At 37.4% G+C, this 22,715-nt stretch overlaps 1 protein-coding gene across 1 annotated transcript in view; it reads right to left on the reverse strand.

Moving 5' to 3' along the window:
* The window catches only part of PKIB (cAMP-dependent protein kinase inhibitor beta), a 100,562-nt gene that overhangs the window by 58,190 nt on the left and 19,657 nt on the right, over window positions 1–22,715 (reverse strand). Inside the window, exon 2 of the mRNA XM_024759049.1 lies at window positions 20,539–20,632. The gene's annotated coding sequence lies outside the window, so the exon portion shown is untranslated. The remainder of the gene's footprint in view (window positions 1–20,538; window positions 20,633–22,715) is intronic.

Here is a 22,715-nt window from a genome sequence, read left to right on the forward strand (position 1 = left end):
TATATATCATTACTTTTCTGAATGTTAATTCGAATCTGACATAATTTAATAAGGACCATTCAATTATCATAATTATATAGTAACTAATCCAGTGCCCATATGTGCAGGTGTTGTCAAGGCATAATATAAATGACTTCACCCAAACCACTTCTGCAAATATAAGTTATATTTAGTATTTCCTACTAATTATTCCAGAACTAGGACAAAACCAACCTATTCCAAAAACATTTAGACCTGCAAAAGATTAAAAGTACATAATATTCCTAATTATTCCTAATTAACAAACCAAGGTTCCAGGCAGATTTTTCTTTGAAATTTGCATGAAAGATTAGTAAATATAATTCTAATGTATATCTTAGTCAACATGATGTAAAGAACTTAATTCAGAGATTCAGGACAATAGCAGACATTTAGAATTCGCGAGTATTTCTTTAAGGTTAGCATACACACCACCACAATTCGATATTTGACAAAGCCCTTATCTTTAGTTATGCTCCTTAATTGCTCTAGCAAGAGCTGCATTGTTCATAGTGAAGCGGGGCTGAGAGAACTTTTACTGACTGTATGAGTACACTGAGATGTGGCTGAAAGCCAGTGTTTAAGTTGAATTACTCCCTAATCTTTCAAAGCTAAGAAACACACAGCTGAAAAAGAGCTCAGTAAATATCAATACAGTTCACTGGAAACATCAATGTAAGGAAGATCCCAAGCAACTCTTCATTAACAATGATGAAAAAGGAAGCAGCATGCAGATATCTCCAAAACCAGAGACAAGCCAAACTGCTCTATAATCATTCACTCATAAATTCTCCTCATTACCAAGTCTACATATTACTCTCAAGACTAAAGCTAAATTAACCCCAAAATATCATTTTAAATCAGTAGTAGGTATCAATAAAAAGCAATTAATAAAACTAACATAAATCATGATACTAAATTAGGATGAATAGCTGCATTTTTGGTGTAAGCAATCACCAATATCTATTGCAAGCCGACTGAATAATCACTCTGAAAAAAACATGGACATTTCTGAGCATTTTGGTTATGTTCATGAGAGATCCAAATAAATAGCCAAGAGCAGCAATTTATTTTATTTTATTTTGAATAGTTTGCATCTGCTAAACTCAAACTCCCGATCCATCCCTCCACCCCCCACCTTGGCAACCACAGTCTGTTCTCTACATCTGTGAGTCTGTTTCTGTTTTATAGATAAGTTCATTTGTGTCATAGTTTAGATTCCACATATAAGTGATATCATATGGTATTTGTCTTTCTCTTTCTGACTCAAGTTCTACTGAATAAAGGTTAAAGCCAAAAGCAACCAATTGAAAGTTTTGATCGTAATTCATTTAACAGTTATGTATTGAGCAGCTAGAAGCTAGTAGAGGGTAACCTACACAAGAAAGACAAGATGCTAAAAACAAAGATTACACAACACGTAAATAATCAAACCCATAATTTACTGTTTTGATGAGGGTTATGAAGGGGAAAAATAGGTTGTTAGAGAATAATTAGAATTCAGGACAATCTTAATTAGACGGAGAGATAGCCTCTCTGAGGAGATGAACCAGATGGAGCTGTATGTGGCAAATATACCAAGTGAGCCGTGAGCAAATATAAGGATTACTGGTGACCTTGTCTTCATGGATACAGTGATTTACTTTCACCTACCTGCCAGTTCTGCCTCTACACCCTCAGTACCACACCTACAATTCAGGAATGGCCTTGTCTCCCATCTCTTCTACTCCCAGGAGTCCCAACTCCTCCTTCAACCTCTTTGCCCCTTCAGCTCCCCCAGCTGGGCTTCACGCTGGCTGACTGCATGTGTAAAGCTGTAACTCCATGGTCCTGCTGCTGCACTATGATGTCAGAGTCAGAGACGTGAGAACCAGCCAGGTGACACACACAGAGACAAATCTCAGCACAGATAAATCAGTTTGACTAAAAAGCTATTCCTGATGTTATAGGAGCTAGTCCTTACCACAACTGTTAGGCAAAATTTATTTTTCTCAAATTCAAGTACTATATTTAAAATCTATTTAAGTAAACAAAATTTTTAATTCCCTATGAACTGATTCTTTCCAATTATTTATGCTTAAAGTCTTAGTGTTCAGCTTACCTAAAACAAAAATGAGATTTATGCTATTGTTACTATTCTTTAAAAGAGTATTTAAAGTTTGACGATATCATGTCTACAACACAATATTCTTTTATGTAAAAGATTTAACAGATCTGTTATTTAATGGAGATAAACATAACCCTAGTCAGACTCTGCTGGCATACGTAATAGCTCAATGACCAACTGTTTTTCGTTACAAGCATTTGCATAGGCTAAACCAGAATATTCCTAGTTAGAAAGAAAAAAAAACTCTCCTAAGAATATTGTACATCCAGGCAAACAATGTCAGAGTCAGAGACGTGAGAACCAGCCAGGTGACACACACAGAGACAAATCTCAGCACAGATAAATCAGTTTGACTAAAAAGCTATTCCTGATGTTATAGGAGCTAGTCCTTACCACAACTGTTAGGCAAAATTTATTTTTCTCAAATTCAAGTACTATATTTAAAATCTATTTAAGTAAACAAAATTTTTAATTCCCTATGAACTGATTCTTTCCAATTATTTATGCTTAAAGTCTTAGTGTTCAGCTTACCTAAAACAAAAATGAGATTTATGCTATTGTTACTATTCTTTAAAAGAGTATTTAAAGTGCCTCGATATCATGTCTACAACACAATATTCTTTTATGTAAAAGATTTAACAGATCTGTTATTTAATGGAGATAAACATTACCCTAGTCAGACTCTGCTGGCATACGTAATAGCTCAATGACCAACTGTTTTTCGTTACAAGCATTTGCATAGGCTAAACCAGAATATTCCTAGTTAGAAAGAAAAAAAAACTCTCCTAAGAATATTGTACATCCAGGCAAACAAAACTCATAATAACAGGAAAATGAATTACTAACACGGTAGAAAAAAATGCTATATTATAATAATACTATTGTCATTGGGCTCAAATTTTGCAATTTCAAGCACCTTCTTAAGTAAATTTCAAAGCCCTACAGCTGGACAGAACATAAATAATTCTTTTTCAGTGTTTTAAAGATAGAATAAAATGTAAAATGACTGTTTTCCTATGAACTTCTTTTTTTTTGCGGTACGCGGGCCTCTCACTGTTGTGGCCTCTCCTGTTGCGGAGCACAGGCTCCGGACGCGCAGGTCCAGCGGCCATGGCCCACGGGCCCAGCCGCTCCGCGGCATGTGGGATCTTTTCAGACCAGGGCATGAACCCGTGTCCCCTGCATTGGCAGGCAGACTCTCAACCACTGCGCCACCAGGGAAGCCCTGAACTTCTTTATATAGGCTATCTAAGTTGCTTTTTTAAAATTAAGTTACTTTTGTTAGTACTATTAAGTGTATTCTCTCTAGCCATCTACATTTCTTTCCATAATATTCATCACAATTAGTAGCTATATATTTGTATGTTTATTTATGTCCCTCTTCTCTACTAGACTGTTACCTCCATGAAGGCAGATACCATTTCTATTTTTGTTTCATATCCTCAGGCCCTACTAGGCCCTCAATATATTTTTACTGAGTGAATGAATACTCATGATGATAAACAGACTATATATATGGTACTTAAGTATAAGAATTAAAAATCCCTGGATAGAAGCTGAAATGTAGGAAGGAAAACATGAAGGCCAAAAATAATTTAAATTTTTAACTATATTAGCAGTATAATCAAAAAGGTGAACTGAGCCAAGCCATATTTTTCTTGTACATGATACCAATAAATCCAAAGTGTTTAGAAGATACCAAAATTTCCCTTCCCAAAACTAGCATTGTGAAAGGGTATGGAATTAAAAAGAAATAAAAAGATAGTATAATATATTCCAACAGGTTATAAGTAAATCAATACAGAAAAATGTAACAAGGACTGGGAACAAGGATTACATCTGACTTTGGAGTTTGAGGCTAGACTACCAAAATGTCGGTTACATTCTTGAAATCTACAATCACACAATAATGCCAATTGGTATTTATGCTTCTCCTTAGCCTTGGTTCAAAACCCTGAACATAGCAGACTTTCAAGAAAAGCCTATTAATACAAACAATATACTAGAGGTAAATGGTAACTAGCATGGGTTTGCCCTTAGAATGTAAATTATGGAGCCACAGATGAAGTACTGGAGGAAATGGCAGGAATGAGAACTCTCATCTCCACCCTAAGTGCTATTTTTGTACATAATTCTATGTTCAGGAAGTCGGGGGTGGGGAAAAGCAAGGAAAATACATTTTAAGTGCCTACCCTGTACTACGCAGTTTTCCTACACATGATCTTATTCCAACATAATGCTCTGAATTATCTGTACTTTCTTTATGAGGAAACCAAGGTTTAGAAAATGCTACTAACCTCTTAAGGTAGTAAGAACCCAAACCCTGGTCTAACTGACTCCAAAGCTCAACTTCTTTATACTACATCACACTGCTGGAGCAGAATATCCGACGAGAGCTTGAGAAAGACTGGAGAGGAGACAGATGGAATTAACTTGGCCTCAAGCCCTAAGATTATCTGGTCTAAAATCAGAGGTGATGAGAAAACCATAATTCAAAAAGAGTCATGTACCACAATGTTCACTGCATCTCTATTTACAATAACCAGGACATGGAAGCAACCTAAGCGTCCATCGACAGATGAATGGATAAAGAAGATGTGGTACATATATACAATGGAATATAACTCAGCCATAAAAAGAAACGAAATTGAGTTATCTGTAATGAGGTGGATGGACCTAGAGTCTGTCATACAGAGTGAAGTAAGTCAGAAAAAGAAAAATAACGTATGCTAACACATAAATATGGAATCTAAAAAAAAAAATGGTTCTGACAAGCCTAGGGGCAGGACAGGAATAAAGACGCAGATGTAGAGAATGGACTTGAGGACACGGGAAGGGTAAGCTGGGACGAAGTGAGACAGTGGCATGGACATATATACACTACCAAATGTAAAATAGACAGCTAGTGGGAAGCAGCAGCATAGCACAGGGAGATCAGCTCGGTGCTCTGTGACCACGTAGAGGGGTGGGATAGGGAGGGTGGGAAGGAGACACAAGAGGGAGGGGATATGGGGATATATGTATATGTATAGCTGATTCACTTTGTTATACAGCAGAAACTAACATAACATTGTAGAGCAATTATACTCCAATAAAGATGTTAAATAAAATAAAATAAATCAAATCAAATCAGAGGTGATGTTCTGCTTATGACCGATGGAGACAGGGAAGAGGGAGGGGGTGGCTGATCACTTCCAGGAAGACAGCCCCCCCAATTCTTTTAATCCTTTCATTGAGTTTCATTTAATTGTACTAAATAGAATGTGGGGCGTTAATATAGAGGAGAGAAGTACATGTTCTGGAATCAGATTCCTCCTCCTCCACTCTCCCCACAACCACTGGTCTGAATTATAAAGCACCAGGTAAACTGCCCCAGAGGTTTCTCACAAAAATCTCTGTCACAGCCATAGATTGCACCTGAAATCTTGTTAAAAGCAATTAATATCTTGCCTCTTGGCCACTAGAGCATACATAAGAAGATGGCCCAACACACACCATTATTCCAAATAAGCAAGTCACATGAGCTTGGCTGAAGGTTGTAGTGACCTGGAGCAATCAATCCAGGAAGCCCTGTCACCTTGTTATGTGATTAGCAACCAAATATTCACTCAGGAATGTGCCCCTTTCCCTCAGCAGAGATATTTTAGTTACATGCCGACTTAACTTTTTTCTAAAAGTACATTTTAAAACAACATACTGAGAATGCTCAGCTATCCAGGGAACAGCTTTCTGAATTTTCAAATTCTAGAATTCTTAGTTGAACAAAACTAAATTCCGAACCTGTTAGCAGAGTCAGTCCCTCAGTAGGCAACAATGAATGAACACAATAGAAAAACTTACCGGTCCAGTCCCAAAGATCAAGGCTGACCCTCTCTATTATGGATGTTTTAACAGTGTGTTAATTCAAAGATAATAACAGCCACAGACCACAAATAAGATGATTTTTGGGAGGGTGAGAAAATCTGTTGAGAAAAAGCCACTACAGCTCTTTTTGCAAAATAAATGAATCACATCGTGCCACCAAAGAGCATATTGTAGCTGCAACACTTCATTCTATTTTTAAGGAGAAATAAGTGACTAAAGAACAAACTATCATCTAGAAGTTTTTCAAGACACCAAGTTTTAGAGCCTGTGCTTGGGTAATTAGCCATAATCTTTGCGTATACATCCTTTACATCTGCCTATAAGTGTGATGACTATGAGTAATCAAGAATAAAATTGGACTACTGGAACGGTCAGTTTTATGGGCCAACTTGGCTATAGTCCCCAGTTATTCAAGCAAACACTAATCTAGGAGGAACATCTATAATCAACTGATTTAAATTAAGGAGATTATCCTCAATTAATCTGGTTGGGCCTGATCCAATCAATGGAAAGGTCAAAACAGGGGAAGAAGAAATTCTACCTGTAGGCTACGGCTTCAGCTCCTGCCAGAGGGTTCCCAGCCTGCCAACCTGACTTTTGGACTTGCCTAACCAGCCTCCATAATCACATAAACCATAATCATATAATCTCTTTCTTGGTTGGTTGCTCCAAACCATGCTGTAGAAAAGGGAAAGCAAATGACACACTCAAGGCTTGAAATTCCTAGTTGAAGCTCTGTATAAATGACCGGAAAGTATCTATGTCTGCCCAGAAGGAAAAACCCTTATCTCCTGTAGCTGTAGGGTTGAGATTTCAAACCCAGAATTTCAAGCTGTAAATTGCTGAATTACAATACAAATTGAATTCCCAACCTTGCAGAACATCATTATTAAAGTGAGGGCACTAATTGAGAAGGAAAAGAATCCTGAAAATTGAAATAGATACATCTGAGGAATCCCAGGGAAACTGAGGATTTCAAAACCCTAAATTCTGCTGAGTCATTTGCCAACAAAAGCCACCCTCCACATCTGCCTGAAGCAGTTAACCCCTGCTTTGTCTTGATGAACCTGTAATAGTCTCTCCTGAGGTATCTGCCTTGCAAGACACCGCTGATTCTCCTCAGGATTTATCCTTGCCACCCCTCTTTGCTTCTAGATTTATAAGTAGACTCATGTTCCAGCAGGCTTCAAAGGGTGAGTTACACAGTGTGACCCATGTGGAAGTGTGCTATGCACCAAAAGAAATGCATGATCTTTCCAATTTACTCCCCAGATAGAAATCTGGGGAATATGTGCATGAATGAATGGATATGAAGTGTGCTGGATAACTGTGGAAGAACATAAAGTTAAATCAGAATGAATTTATTGATATGGGCTCACTAAACAGATTCCGGATTCAATGTTTTAGCTCCAGGGGCTAGAAAGGGGTCTAGCATTTTGTTTGGTTGGTTGAGACATGGGCCAACATTAAATGAAATCAAAATGCCAGAACTGACTGCCTTGGTATACTGTAGAATAAATGTTAAAATAGCTTTATCATGTAAAACCCGCTGACCTACCCCAGGGGCATCCGAAGGACACACTTTTAACTATGACTGTAAGAAATACATTTGTGAGAAGAGCCCCAGCATCCCTGAAAAACTCTGGGGTCACTCTTTCCTATAGGTCAGAAATTACAGTGGGAATCGCTGCCACTGAGCTGGGATCCCTAAATACAGTGCGGAAAGTTGGGTGCCAGGGTGGCAGGGTCAAGTGGTAGCACTTAATCACCAAAGACAGACGTGGTTACTATAATGGACAGCAGAGCCAAAGCAGTAACTAGAATAGTCTGTCTTGCAGAGAGAGACCTATGGTTCACGGTGTCCCTACAAAATAAACAGATGGGCAAGCTGATCAATGCTACTTGATCTGTATAAGCGTAAGATTTCTAGGACTACCGAACAGAGGTCTATCTTGAAATATCAGAACAGTGGAAACGTCTCCATCAATTCCTAGTCTTGACCTGGTTTACAGACCAAGAACCCCTTGAATGAAGGGGAGGCTAACTCCCCTTGGGAACCTGCTGTACTGCCAAACAATCATATTGTTGATCTTCCTCCTAGCCTTTGCCCTATGAGTGCCAGTGGCAGATAGAGATGCTCTTTGGAGATCTGGCAGGCCCCTATTGGTGAATCATAATGCAAACTCCGAGGCTTTTGTAACAAAGCCTTATCTTCCTCTGCAGATATCTACTCTCTTTCTGAGATTTTGGCTTGCTCCTGGGCCTGAGTAGAAAATGAATGTCTAATCATGGGCCACCAAATTACCATGACACCTGAGCTGCCCATCACGAACTGGCTGCTGTCTGATCCACCAAGCTATAAAGCTGGGAGTGCACAGCAGCACGCCAATATCAACTGGAAGAGGTACATATGAGATTGAGCTCAAGCAGGCCCTGAAGGCATAAGTAAATCATATGAGGAAGTTGTCCAAATGCCCATGGGCCCTACTCCTGCTACACTACCTATCCTCTACCAGTCCATACTTTTGCCTCATGGGGAGTTCCCTAAAACCTGTTGACTGAGGAATAGAAAATGTGGGCCTGGTTTACAAATGGTGTGTATGATATGCGGGCACCAACTGAAAGTGAACAGCTATTACACGACAGCCCATTTCTAATACATCTCTGAAGGATGATGGTGAAGGGAAATCCTCCCAGGGAACAGAACTGCTAGATGTTCCTATTGCTTGGAAGGAGAAATGGCCAGAGGTATAAAACTGTACTAACTCATAGGCTGTGGCCAATGGTTTGACTGGATGGTCAGCAATTTGGAAAGAAAATGATCAGAATTGATACAAAGAAATTTGAGGAAGAAGTATATGCCCTATGAATGGGCAAAGAATCTGAAGATATTTATGTCCCATATGAATGCCCACCAAAGGGTGACCTCAGCAGATGAGGATTTTAATAATCAAATGGACAGGATGACCTATTTTGTGGATCTGTGCCTCTTTTCCCAGCCACTACTGTCATTGCCCAATGGGTTCATGAACAGTGACCATTATGGCAGAGGTAAAAATTATACACAGGCTCAGCAACATGGAATTGCACTCACCAAGGCTAGCCTGGCTACAGCCACTGCTAAGTGCCCAACCTTTCAGTAGCAAATACAACACTGAGTTCCTAATATGGCATCATTCCATGGGATGATCAGCCAGCTATCTGGTGGCAGGTTTATTTTACTGGACTGCTTCCATCATGGATAGGGTGGTGCTTTGTTCCTACTACAATAGACACCCTGGATATAGAGCTGCTTTCCCTGCAAGCAGTATTTCTGCCAAAACTACCATCTGTGGATTTACAGAATGCCTCATCCACCGTCATGGTATTCCACACAACATTGTTTCTGATCAAGGAGTTCACTTCACAGCAAATGAAGTCCGACAATGCTCATTCACTGGTATTACAATTTTCTCCATCATCCTGAAGCAGAAAGCATGATAGAACAGTGACCTTGCTGTTCAACTCGGACTCCGACCCCCTGCCTATCAGGACAGCCTCCTTTGAAGACTCAGTTACAGTGCTAGCGAGGTGGCAGTATGTGCCCAGGCTCTGGAAAGAGGCTTATAAATACTATAAATCAGCATCCAATATGTGATACTCTGTCTCCCATAGCCAGGATTCATGGGTCCAGGAATCAAGGGGTGGAAATGGGAGTGACACCCCTCAGTATTATCCCTAGCAATCCGCTAGCAAAATTTTGCTTCCCGTTCCTGTGATCTTTTGTTTTGCTGGTCGAGAGGTCTTAGCTTCAAAGAGAAGAATGCTTCTACCAGGAGACACAACAACAATTCCATTGAACTGAGAGTAAAGACTGCCACCAGTCACTGTGGGCTTCTCAGGCCTCTGAATAAATAGGCAAAAATGGAGTTTTTATATTGGCTGGGGTGATTGATCCAGATTATCAAGGGACAACTGGGCTGTACTACACGATGTGTTGAGTAAGGAAGAGTATGTCTATAATACAGGAGATCCCTAGGGCATCTCTTGTTACTACCAGGTTCTGTGACTAAGGTCAATGAAAACCACAATTCAATTCACAAGTCAGTGAAAACCATAAAACAACGGCTAATGGCCCAGACCCTTTAGGAAGGAAGGTTTGGGTCACCCTGCCAGGCAAAGAACCATAATAAGCTGAGGTATCTGCTTGAGAGCAAAGGGAATATGGGATGTATGGCTTGGGTAGTAGAAGAAAGAAGTTATAAATACCAGCTATGACCATGTCACCAGTTCCAGAAATAAGGACTATTAAGTTATTTGTACCCTTCCCTTTTCTGTGATAAATGTTTGTGTGTGTGTCTCAAATATGTGTCTCTTTCTTCCCTCTCAAGTGCTTGTCTTCTAACATAAGATATATTAATAACAGTGAACTTTATATCACAGTATTTTAAGTTACGGGATATCAGAAGAGTAAACCCCCAATGACCCTGTACCTCTTCTGGGGAAAGGGTTAGCATGATTTCAGTTACAAACAGGATAGCTTTAATCATGTCAGGTGGAAGTATGATTTTGTTGTTATCATTATTTTGAGATTAGGTATGATTTAAGGAAATGTGTATGGATGCCAAGTTGACAAGGAGTGGCCTGTGAGGGTCAGTTTAAGCTGTGATCCCCAGTTATTCAATCAAACAGTGAATTAGGTATTGCTGTGAAGGAATTTTGTAGATGTGGTTATTATCTACAATAAACTGATTTAAGTAAAGGAGATTATTCTCAATAATCTGGGTGGGCCTGGTCCAATCATCTGAAAGGTCTTAAGAGCATAACTGGTATCCTTGAGGAAGAAGAAATACCACCTGTGGCATCAGCTCCTGCCCCAGAGTTTCCAGTCTGCCCTTCCTGCCTTAAGATTTCAGACTCTGCTAGGCAGCCTCCACAAATACTTAAGCCAATCCCTTTCAATAAGCCTTTTGATATATTTTTCCTGCTGGTTCCGTTTATCTGGTGGAACTCTAATACAATTATGTTCAAATTATGAGGGCATATAAGAGTGGGACATATTAAAGTCATTTTCACTAAAAAAATTTCCATTAAAAAAAGGAAAACTTGGTTAACCATTGTGATTCCCAAGGGTGTACCAGAAATACAGTGTTTCTATGAACATGGTAGAAACTGAGATATGAAACTAAAATCCAGTATAGTAAATAATTTGCCCCAAAGTCACACAGAAAATCAGAATTTTAAGCTAGATTTCATGACAGCCGAGTTTATCTTGACCTTAATTACATAAATTAACTTTCATTTGATAAATGAATGCTTAGTTTCTCTACACAATATTCACCATTATAAAGAAAGTCTATTAGAAAGAACCATGGACTTTCTTCTGTTGAAAAGAGTATTTGGAGAAACAATGATGAAGCTTTGGAATCTCGTAATAACCAAGTAAAAATTTTTTTACAGGGGACATCAGCCTAAGATTTATTTCAAAATATAAGGAACAGGAATGCTTCGATTTTATTTTATTTGAGGGTTTTTTCCTTCAATCACAAAGATGTCAGTAAGCATAAAATCTAGATCAAAAGCAGAAAGCTGTTAAAAGCTAAGACACGGGCAAAAGAGTCAAAATTCCATTTTCTCTCTTATTCCTTGGAGGTGGAGGTCCTGATTTGAGAAACAGCACTCCCAAGTAACATAACTAGGCCTGAAACGACTTCTAGGGAAAGGGCCATTTAACACTCCATGTCATTATAAGGAAATTAATTTCAGCAACTTCCATGCCATTTTCTCCTCCATTCCAAGCAAAGCTCAGCCAGAAACAACCACTTACTTGCTAATCCTCTCATTTTATACTCTCTGCTCTGATACATGACTTCTTCCTCAGGATAAATCCAAGAAGAGTAGGAAATAACACCACCTCTATATTGTATGCTTCACTTAACCTAAGCCCCATGTGCGCGGTTTCAACTGTATGGAATTCATTCTGATCTGAAAGGTTCTGCAAGCTTTATAAAGGAAAGAAAGAAAAAAAAGAGGCAAGGCTGATTACCTCAGAGTTGCCTTCTAATCTAATTTGTTAGCCATAAAGTAAAGCACAGTTTAGTGTAATCAACACATTTGAGTGTTTCAATTTTCAAAAGACAGACACATGAATCTATACCAAGCACTATCAAAGTCAGCATCTACAAAGACTGGCCTGGTTCCCTACTCCAGCATCCTTCCAGGCCACACAACCCCCAAAAATGAGGGTGCCGCAAGTCCCCTTTAACCTGTGGTCCCACGTAACAAACTCTGTGCTCCAATGCCCTGGATAGTACCTAGTCCCTCCAAAACAGGCCTCTGCACTAGTCTATCCAGTTTTACCAGGGCCTGAATTTCATTCCGAAACCCCAGCCCCAACCCTGGGGCCATACTATCTGTGAACAGACCTCTCTGTTTATCTGCCTGGATAGCACACGTTCCCAGACTCTGCGTCACCATCGCCCACCCACCTGCTGGGACACCATCTGCTGCACCTTGCTGGTCAACTCGGACTCCGACCCCCTGCCTATCAGGACAGCCTCCTTTTGCTGTCATCATTCTCTCTAGATGATAAGGCCACTAGCTTAGCTGGACTTTCTCCAATGGGCTAAAACGAGTTCCAATTTCAGTGGCCTCTTTCACCCCGGTGGGTATGTCCTGTTTTTAAGAAACAAACTAATCTGTCTTTCTACCACCAAGCTCTTATTCTGACACTAGACTGCTCTATGCACTACAAAATATTTCAATTTTAACAAGTTTCAAGCTTAATTAAAAGAAACTGAGAACTGTTTAACAGAGTTATGGGTGTGTGATAAGCTTAAAAAGATAGAAGTCATGTACCAGCCTGTACAAAGGAAACCTGATAAACAGTGGAATTTTTTCAGTGACACTCCCGAGGTGAAAAGTAATAATCAAATTCAGTTTTCCAAATAGACTTTCATCCAATAGCGCATTTATAAAGACAGAAATTGAAAAATGAAATAAATCAACCCTTCAGAAGGTAAACAAAATGTCTACACAATACAAACACAAGTTCCAAGCCCAGTTATAGAGATTGTCTCAGTCAATACAACTATGAGATATATAGCTATTTTGGCTATATTTTAAAAAATTCTTTAGTTTTGCACATGTGCCTTAATTTAAAACAAACAACAACAAAAAATCATTGCTGTTAGACCATATAGCCACTAATACTTTGCATAGAAACAATATTTTCACCAGCATCAGCTTAGTAAAGTTAAAGGTACACTGAAAACAAAGGCAAGAAACAGAAACTTAATGTAATCGTCAAACTGGAAATACTCATATAGAAATCAAACCCAATGAAGTCCAATCACAGTAAAGTTTTATTAAACAATCAGTCATATAGGCACTATTCTATGTGCTTTATAAATATCCATTGATTTAATCTCCTTAATAATTTTATGAGAGGAACTATTGTCAGTTCCATTTTACAGATGAGAACCTAACCTTGACACAGAAAGAAATTTACCAACTAATAAATGGCACAAGTTGGACTCAAATTTGGTAGTCAATGATTTGACCCACTGCACTGTGCCATCTCAGAATGACTTGCTAAGACTCATGCAGCTGGATGGGGGCAAAATAAGGTCCAGAATAGAGATTTGACTTCCAACATTCAGTGCTCTTTCCACCAATTCTTCCATGTCATTTAAATATTCAGCTAGTGTCAGAAAAACTACGAAACGTCATGTGATAGACTAATAAATAGCCACAAGCAAAACAGCCAAAGAAAAATAATAAAGTACTGTTGAAATTACAACTTGATGTGATGTGATTAAGCTATGATATGCATTTAAATACCAAAAGCAAACTTTAGAGACTAACATATGGCATAATTTTAAGAAAAGTGGATTAAGTGGGCCCTCTAGCAGTCAGCTCACAAAGTTGAGCCATGTTCCACATGACATACAAATAGCATATAACCACCAACCAAACTAAACCAAAGAGGAGCCATCACAGATAGGCGATATGGATATGACCTTGAGGGACATTGTCCTTTTAGCCACCTTGCAGCAACCATGCCCACACATGGAACGGTTACACACTGAACACTTTAATAATAATTGCAGCTAAAATATTCATGATGTCTTCCAGCAATCTGAAGATACACCACTTGAGACAAATATCAAAAATCAGCTCATGTGCAACTTTTGGACAATGACTTCATTTTCTCAGTAATGATATCCTTGACCTTTTACAGTTGTGTTTAGAAACAGCCAAAAGCACTACACTTCCTTTCCAATGGATTCTTACTTTTTGTGACTATAGTTACAACGTCTATGATATTTACATGGTAGGATAATAGGCTGACATTAAATTAATCAAAAGTATTTTGTTTTCTCAAGCATTTGTAAATTAGGATTTTACAGACTGAACTCATTTGTAAGATAATCAAATTACCATAATTTTTTAAGAACATAATCAGATGAAATTTGATACTTTTCACATGATAAATCTTTACTTTCAATGTACTGGGTTGGCCAAAAAGTTTGTTTGGGTTTTTCTGTAAGATCTTATGGAAAAAACACGAATGAACTTTTTGGCCAACCCTATATCACTTAACTTCTATAGACTACTTTAGCAATCAAATATTATTGCCAGCAGATAGTCAAGAAGACTGGTTTTATGTATCTTATAAATGTATAAAATATATTGGAAAAACTAAAACAAATTTGATACGAGTAAAACTTTAAAAATATTTGCAAGCCTTTTAATCCTAGGAGTTGTATTAGTTTAAAAGTTTAAAGTAAGTAATGAAATGAAGAATTATTTGTCCTAACTCCATGTAGGATAAACGATATAATTGCAAGACCACCTCACTATGAAGAACACCTGAGACTGGGTCTGGTTAAAGAAATTGCAGACCTAAGCTGGCACTAAAAACCCCTGCTTAATTAGTGAGTCAGTTCTCTGTCTTCTGTACAATCTTAGCATGCCCAAACCTTGCAGAAACAGCCATGTCACATTCATTAACTAGCCAGCTGTTAACAGGACAAGTATAGGGCAAAGGTTAGCTGACAAGCAAATGGAAGGAATGACTTCTAATCACCAGTGAAAACTGATTTACCTGGCCACATTCTGCTACCTAGTGGGACAAATGGGACAGGATACTTTATCCAGTGGAAAGAGGTGATAATTATATTTACCTGGGCAAAGAGAGAGCAATCATAAAAAAAAAAATTGATGCATTAAAGCTTCAGCCATTCTGAAGGCAGGATATCAGGCAATTTGGCCCTAGGAATCCATTTTCTTACTTCTCTACATCTTTATTAAACATAAGAAACACCATGATGAAAAGAACAATGAACTGGAAAGCATTCTACATATATCTTATCCCATGCAATTGTTTGATTCTAAGATTTGGGCTGGTATTTCGAGGACTGTCACTAACAAGCTGTGTAGCCCAGAAAGTCATTTCTCCTCCAGTAGCCTTGTTTTCTTCATATGCAGGCTAATCCTCCATTCTGGTTTGCCTAGTTTATTTACATTGTCCTGACTTCCCCTCTGGCTTAGCTTTTGTCATTTTCAAAAAGTCCCGGTGTTGACAATATATAAAGACATAAATGAGAACGTTTTCTCCTCAGTCTTCCAGCAATAACATCCTGTCATCCACAGGCCCAATTTCGGAGTAAGGAAGGCCACTAAACGTGAATAGTAAACGTCTTATCAAAAAGCCCACACAGGGCTTCCCTAGTGGCGCAGTGGTTGAGAGTCCGCCTGCCGATGCAGGGGACACGCGCTCGTGCCCCGGTCCGGGAAGATCCCACATGCCGCGGAGCGGCTGGGCCCATGAGCCATGGCCGCTGAGCCTGCGCGTCCGGAGCCTGTGCTCCACAATGGAGAGGCCACGACAGTGAGAGGTCCGTGTACCGCAAAAAAAAAAAAAAAAACCCACAAATTTCACCTAGGAGAACAGAGCTAGAACTATATATATGTATATATATATATATATAACTATATAGATCTCAAAAACACAGTGTCGTGAAAAGCAATGATATTATTTCTGTAAATTTTAAAAACACAAACCAGGACTAAATATTGGAATGGTTGCATAAATACGTGGGTGAAAGTATAAAATGGACGGGAACAATACACACTAATTTATAGATGCTTCTGAAAGGAGACTTAACTAATTGTGCCATTTTATTTCTTTAAAATGAAAGACTGAGCAAATATTATAAAATGAAATGTGTTAATTCTGAGAGGTGGGAGCTGATTCTATTCTTTGTTCTTCTTAGCATTGTTTAAATGTGTCAATATATAAATTATACTAATAAAACACAGAACATGGATTACTAAAACTTTGAGTCTAAGAGTTAAGTGTAAAGCTGGTGGGCCTGACTCCCTAGAGCCCCTCATTGTGTTGTCTTCAAGGGAGCCCTTCCCACATCAACGATCTCAATAACAGATCCAAGAACATTTTATCTTCAGAGATGAGTTAATCACCAACTCTCCATCCGCAGCCCCTCACCATTTTATGTATGAATTCCTTGTGCTATTTTCCTTCCTAGTGGTACCAAGCTTCTGGAACCATCTCAGGTACCAGAGGTAGCCTGTTATAATTTCAGACAGCCATTCCTTTAATTAAATAAAAATATGTCTTTCTCTGATTCCCATCCACTCAACCTAGTTTTGCCTTTTCAATCATACAGATGATATTCCTCATATAATTGAAGAAAGTTATTAGCATGTCATCCCTGAGGACCTTCCCAAAGCATTAAACGTCAGCCACTCTTGATGTGACCCTCCTTGGGTCTCCTCATGGTCCTGTAGTCAATTTTTCTCTGTATCTCTAGATCCTGCAGTTTACAAACCCCAGGGAATCGCAAAGTATCCTCAGCATTGCACCCTCAGTGCTCACAACAGGCACAGAGTAAATGGGGCAAGTGCTCAATAAATACTGAATGAAGGAATGAGAAAATGAGTTTTGCAAACACTATGAACATTAAATGGCAGCTATTTTCATCACTAACAATTAGTGCTAAACTGTCAATGACCACCTCCTTTCTTTATATATATGTTTATATTTCTTTATATATACTTGTATGAATTATAAAACTATCTAGTTGAAATCCTTTACTCTCTTGGATACTGTAATTCAAATTCAGCTGACCTTTTTAGATGGAACAATCCTGACTTCCATGTCATTATTTGGTCTTCTCTAGAATTCCATCTTTGAAATTTGCTCTGTGTCTATAGCACAGTATCCCAGAATGGGCTTCCCTTTTTTAAGCCTTTAAACAGTAGTGTATTTAGAATACTAGTCAGAACTTGCTGATTTATTAATTCTAACCCCCAAAAAATCAAGAAAAGAATTTTCAAACACAGTGCTAGGCATGCCACTTGAGTCTCCTTTCTATTTGTATGTAAAAAAGTTTTAATATGTCTCATAGTCAAGTCTATCAATCTTTAATTATGGTTTTTGCCTTTGATGTCATATTAGACAAGATTATAAATTATTCACCTATTTTTCAGTTATATCTCATTCTTCTTCTTCAATTAATCTGATATTTATCTGTATTTTGTATAAATAAAAGATTCAACTTTACAATTTTTCCTAACAATAACTAATTATTTGAATTGTATTCTTATAATAATACCTTCTCCACCAACATGAAATTCTGTGTTTATTATATGTTACCCTTATATGCTTAAGTCTATTTGGGGAATTTTCAAGATGATTTAGCCTCTCCTAAGTCTCTATTTTAGTAAAAAGTAACATACTGCCTTAGTAATAGTAATTTTATAATATGTTTTAATACTTGGAATTACAAGTTCTTTCTTCATTATTCTTCCTTTTCAAAAATTTGCTTTTCCCAGTCTGTTCATTCCTCCAGATGAATTTTAATAATCATTTTGCCAACCTCTCCCTAAAAAATCTCTTTGTGGTTCTATATGGAATTGCATTAACTTTATAAATTAATTTGGGGAAGCTAACATCATTACAATATTTATTATTCTCATCCAGGAATACAATACCAATCTCCATTACTGCTAATCTTATTTTGTGTTTCTCAACAAAATGTTATTTTCTTCATTTAAGTCTTGTACATTTCTATTATAGCTTACTCATAGATATGGGATTTTTTTCATCATGTTTTCTATTTGTAGCTCTCATAGAAAAGTCGATTGATTTATACACATTTATCTTTTGTATGACCACTTAACTGAAGTCTCTTATTCTAATAGTTCTCCAGTTGATTTTCTTGGGATTTGTAGTAAATTCATACACACACACGCATATATACATGTGTGTGTATATATATATATATATATATATATATATATACTTTTTTAAGGAAAAAAGATGTCATCTCTTTTCTAATAATTGTGAACTTTGAGACACAGCATATGATAGGATTTAAAATGAAAGATTCATGAGTTAAGCCACTTGAGTGCTTATTCATCTCTACCACTTATTAGCTATGTGACCTTGGCCAAGTTACTTAGCTTCTCTGGGCCTCAACTTCCTCATTTGTAAAATGAGAATTATAGTAGTCAATATTCCCTAGGATTGTTATGAAGATTAAATTAATTAATATTTGTAAAGTATTTAGAACAGTTTCTAGTATATATATTAAGAAATTTTAAAATGTTAGTCATTTAAAAAATTTTATTGCATTGGCTAGAATTTATAGAATGATGTTAACTATAAGTGATGAAATAGGGCATATAGTAAGTGTCTACAGTTTTTCTGTTTTTTCTGCTTTTTCACAATTTAAAAATATCTCTCTATACCTAAATTACTATGTTGTATATATGCATGTTCTTAAAAGAAATATAGCTACATTTTATCAAATGTCATTTGAAATCTATTAGGAGGTAAAAAATAGCAGTTTATTCTTTAGTCTATGACTATGAAATTATAATAAATTTCTCAATATTGAACCACGTGTACATTTCTAGAATAGACACGATTTTCTTGTATTATTTTATTTTGTTGATTTCTACATTCCTGTATTTAGTATTTCAGTGAATTTTTGTGATTTTCTTTTTTGTGCTACTTTTTTTAGTGTTTTTAATTTTTTTGTTTTTTAATTTTTTTGTTTTTTAGTTAAGTGCTTTTCATTAAATGAATCAGAAAAATGTTTCATCTCTTTTGTAAAGTTCATAGAGTATGGGATAATATGTTCCTTAAAAATGTATATTTTCAACCATCAATTATAAATACCTGATGCAAACAAGATACTTTGCTCATCTAAACAGAGTATTTTAGCTCCTGCCGAATCTCCCTATCCAAGCTGGTCAAGGACATAGGCTTAAGCATCAGACAAAATCTGGCTCAAATCCTAATTTCACCACCCACTAGCAAAATGTGTGCACTTGGCAAGGTACACTTTTATATCAGGGAATAACTATGCCTTCTTTAGTTTTCCCACACAATTATCGTGAGGATTATACGAGATTATGTTTATAAAGCACTATCCACTCCACTCACGATAAAGACTCAATTATTCTATGTTAGTCTTAATTTTCTTTAAATACAAAATTAATGTTTACAAATGTACTTGCTGTTTTTTCTTAGTATGGAGATTTCAATTGTTTATATAGAAATATAAATGTTTTTTGATACAATTTTTTCATGATATTAGTTCATAATAAAAGGTAGATTTCAATTAAAACATGTTATTCTCCACTGACACAAACTTAAAAAGTTGACAAGAAAGTACTAAAATGCTCAGATAACAAGAAAATGAACCCACTGCCATTGTCTAAATGAAATCGCAATGGGTTAATAGGAAAACTGTACTGGTTTTCAGAAAACCAGGCAATGAGCCTAAACCAAATGTAACGTCTTCCACTCTTTCCTGTTCCCTTGGAGCTTTGTTCTCATGGGAATCCAAGAGTGGGAGGAGGCTTCCCACAGGCTGAGGTTTACTCCATGGTCTCTGATCTGCCATCTTCACTGCAACAGGGGAGCAAATCTCTCACTCCAAGTGGGAAAACACAGCCCTGAGGGACTGGAGGGGCCTCAAATACATCAGCAGCACACAGAAAACTGTTTCTCAAAAAAGCATTAGAGATTTATGTCCACCAGTCAGTGTCATCAAGACTATTTACTTGTATGTATTGATAACAAAGCTGTCACTATGGTCTCTAAGGAGATCCGTATTAGGTGCGTAGTAAGTTTATAGGATCTGATTGGTAATACTATAAGCTTTTCTTCTGTGTTAAAGGATATAAATTTAAAACATTATTTTGGTGGGCTAGCTGCCTCCGTTGAGAACAATTTAAAATAAGCTCAGCTAAGAATGTAAATACCAAACCAAGCTCAGTCTCTGTACTAATCACTGGCCCCTGGCAGACACAGTATGGAAATGCCTAGCTCAAGTTCTTGGCATGCATGCTATTAATTTGACACTAACAATAGACTCTATCGAGCTTCCATTTAACCATATTGATCTGTTTTCTAAAATAAAAACCTCCCACTTTATACCTTTTCCTTGCTGTCCTCTGGCTTTATAACAACAAAGATATTTTCAGGGACACCCTCAATAGCAGGATTGATGGATCAAAAGTGTACCCACCTCTGTCTTTTCTGCCCCCTGTGTGGCCTCAATAACTTGATAGCTTCCAGCTCCCCCCAGATTTCTCGAGTGCTTTTTCAGTATACCATGACCCCTGAAGGAAACAAAGGGAAAAAAAGATGTATTAAGGTAAACATCCTCCTTCCTTGTCTCTTTCAGGAAAGAACAAATGGTTCCTTGAGCAACAACATCCAATTTAATGACAAAATGAGACACAATTTCAAAACAACGTTCATTGTTATTTTTTCATTCCTCATCCTGATTTCTTTTATACGTTTCAGATTTATAACAGGAGCAGGATAAATTTCCTTGAGTAAGGAAATGTACTCAGCAGTCTCATAAATGAGGAGTGTTTCCTCTTATTATTTTGTTCCCTTTTCAAACCCACCAACTGTATTCTGATCAATCTTTCTTGTGTTTTGCCCCAAGACTGTGTAACACAGGCAGTCAGAGACATACCTACTAAATAGTAAAATCAACAGTATAGCAAAATATATTTTTTTCTTCAGCTTTTCAACTTTCCATTGAAAATAGTTTCACTAGCTGAGTGACAGCCTTTCTCAGATGTGTGACTTTAAAAGCCATAAATCCCTGCTTTTGAATTTCAATGCCAAGGAGCAAGGACATTGTTTTCCTCAATTATGTAATATGGAGATTGGAACTCTGGAAGAGAAAATCCACCCAATAAAACCTGGCCCACACATAATGCCTCAGCATCAAAAGGTAACTTGAAATTTTGCTATGAATAGGCATCTGATGCACTTGCATGGTTTTCCTGTTCCTATCCTCTAAGATTATTTCTATATCAAAAGCCCCCATTTTAAAACTAATAATACAGAAACCAACTGAGTTATTTTCATTTCCATATATACTCCTGAAGAGGTGGCTACAACCGATCGCTGGCTAAACCAGGCTCCCTTTAACTCAGGCAGTCTATATATTTGAGCAGACACATAACAAATGCTTAGTCGTCCTAGATGAGAGAGCCATGTTTCTTTCCTGTTATGGAAATCATCTGTTCCTTTTTCTATAAAGCGTGAAGCCAGGAATGTCAATATTCCTATGCTTGTATGTGCTAACTTTACTAGGGTAAAGAGCAGGAGAGAGTCTAGTGCTGTTTGCTGTTTTCTTCTCTCCTTTCTATCTAATAAACCACCAAATTCTGTCTATTCCAGGCTCAACATTGTCCTTGAACTCACTCTTCCTTCCAATTTCATTCCCACAGGCACCATCAAATTCCACCCTCCTCACCCACACCTGCCTCCATCCCATCAATTCTTACAGAGATTATGATATCTCTCACTAGTCTCCCTGGTTTGAGAAACACCCCTTCCAGTCCATATTCTACAGCCCACCACTCACGTTGGGATAATAACTGAACTTGTGATTGGTATAAAACCCAGGAATTATACGTGGTAGAAGTATTATTTCACCATGATTCTCAAAAAAGTCTTTTTCTCCAAATGCCAATAGCATGTTAGCCATCTTTCAAGTTCATCTGTAAATAATTTCATTACTGTTCTTTCCTCTGCTTCCCACATTTCCTTATAGCTTACAAGTAAGCCAGTAAAAGAAAGTCCTCAGGGCTTGTAACACAGAGGGAGAAGCACTGAACAGTTCTAGTTCCAGCTCATCCCTGTATCGGCTGTTGACTTTGAAGAATCATCTTTTTTGTAGGTAAATGACAGAGCCTTGCTTATCAAATGGGATGGTAATATTTACCCTGCTTATCTCTCCACGTTGCTTTGGGAATCAAGAAAGATCACATACAATAAAATACACATATGCAATGTTATTTTATTACTCTTCCTGAAGTACTACAAAAGCAAAAAATGTGTTTCTTGTGTTTAACACTAGATTCAGTTTGGGGGTCCTAGAAAGGTAGCTGTGATCACACTCCCAAGACTTACAGCTTCCTTTTGTGATTGTGATGGTCTAAAGAGTTTTGTTTTGGCTTGCAAAGGAATAATAAAATACCAAAGGAATCATACTCTAGCATATTTGGATTCCCAAGACATATTGAAATCGAAAAGAGGAAGAAAAGGAAAAGGGACTCAAAACAATGACAAATCTTAATTGGCTGAAACTGCCATTTAATTAAAGTAACTCAACTGTCACTTATGGCACAAATGTTAATACAATCTCTTTAAAACCCAGCTGAATCCTCCAGATATCAC

This window comes from Neophocaena asiaeorientalis, unplaced genomic scaffold, assembly GCF_003031525.2.
Source record: "Neophocaena asiaeorientalis asiaeorientalis breed wild unplaced genomic scaffold, Neophocaena_asiaeorientalis_V1.1 scaffold5, whole genome shotgun sequence".
NCBI classification, from domain to species: domain Eukaryota; kingdom Metazoa; phylum Chordata; class Mammalia; order Artiodactyla; family Phocoenidae; genus Neophocaena; species Neophocaena asiaeorientalis.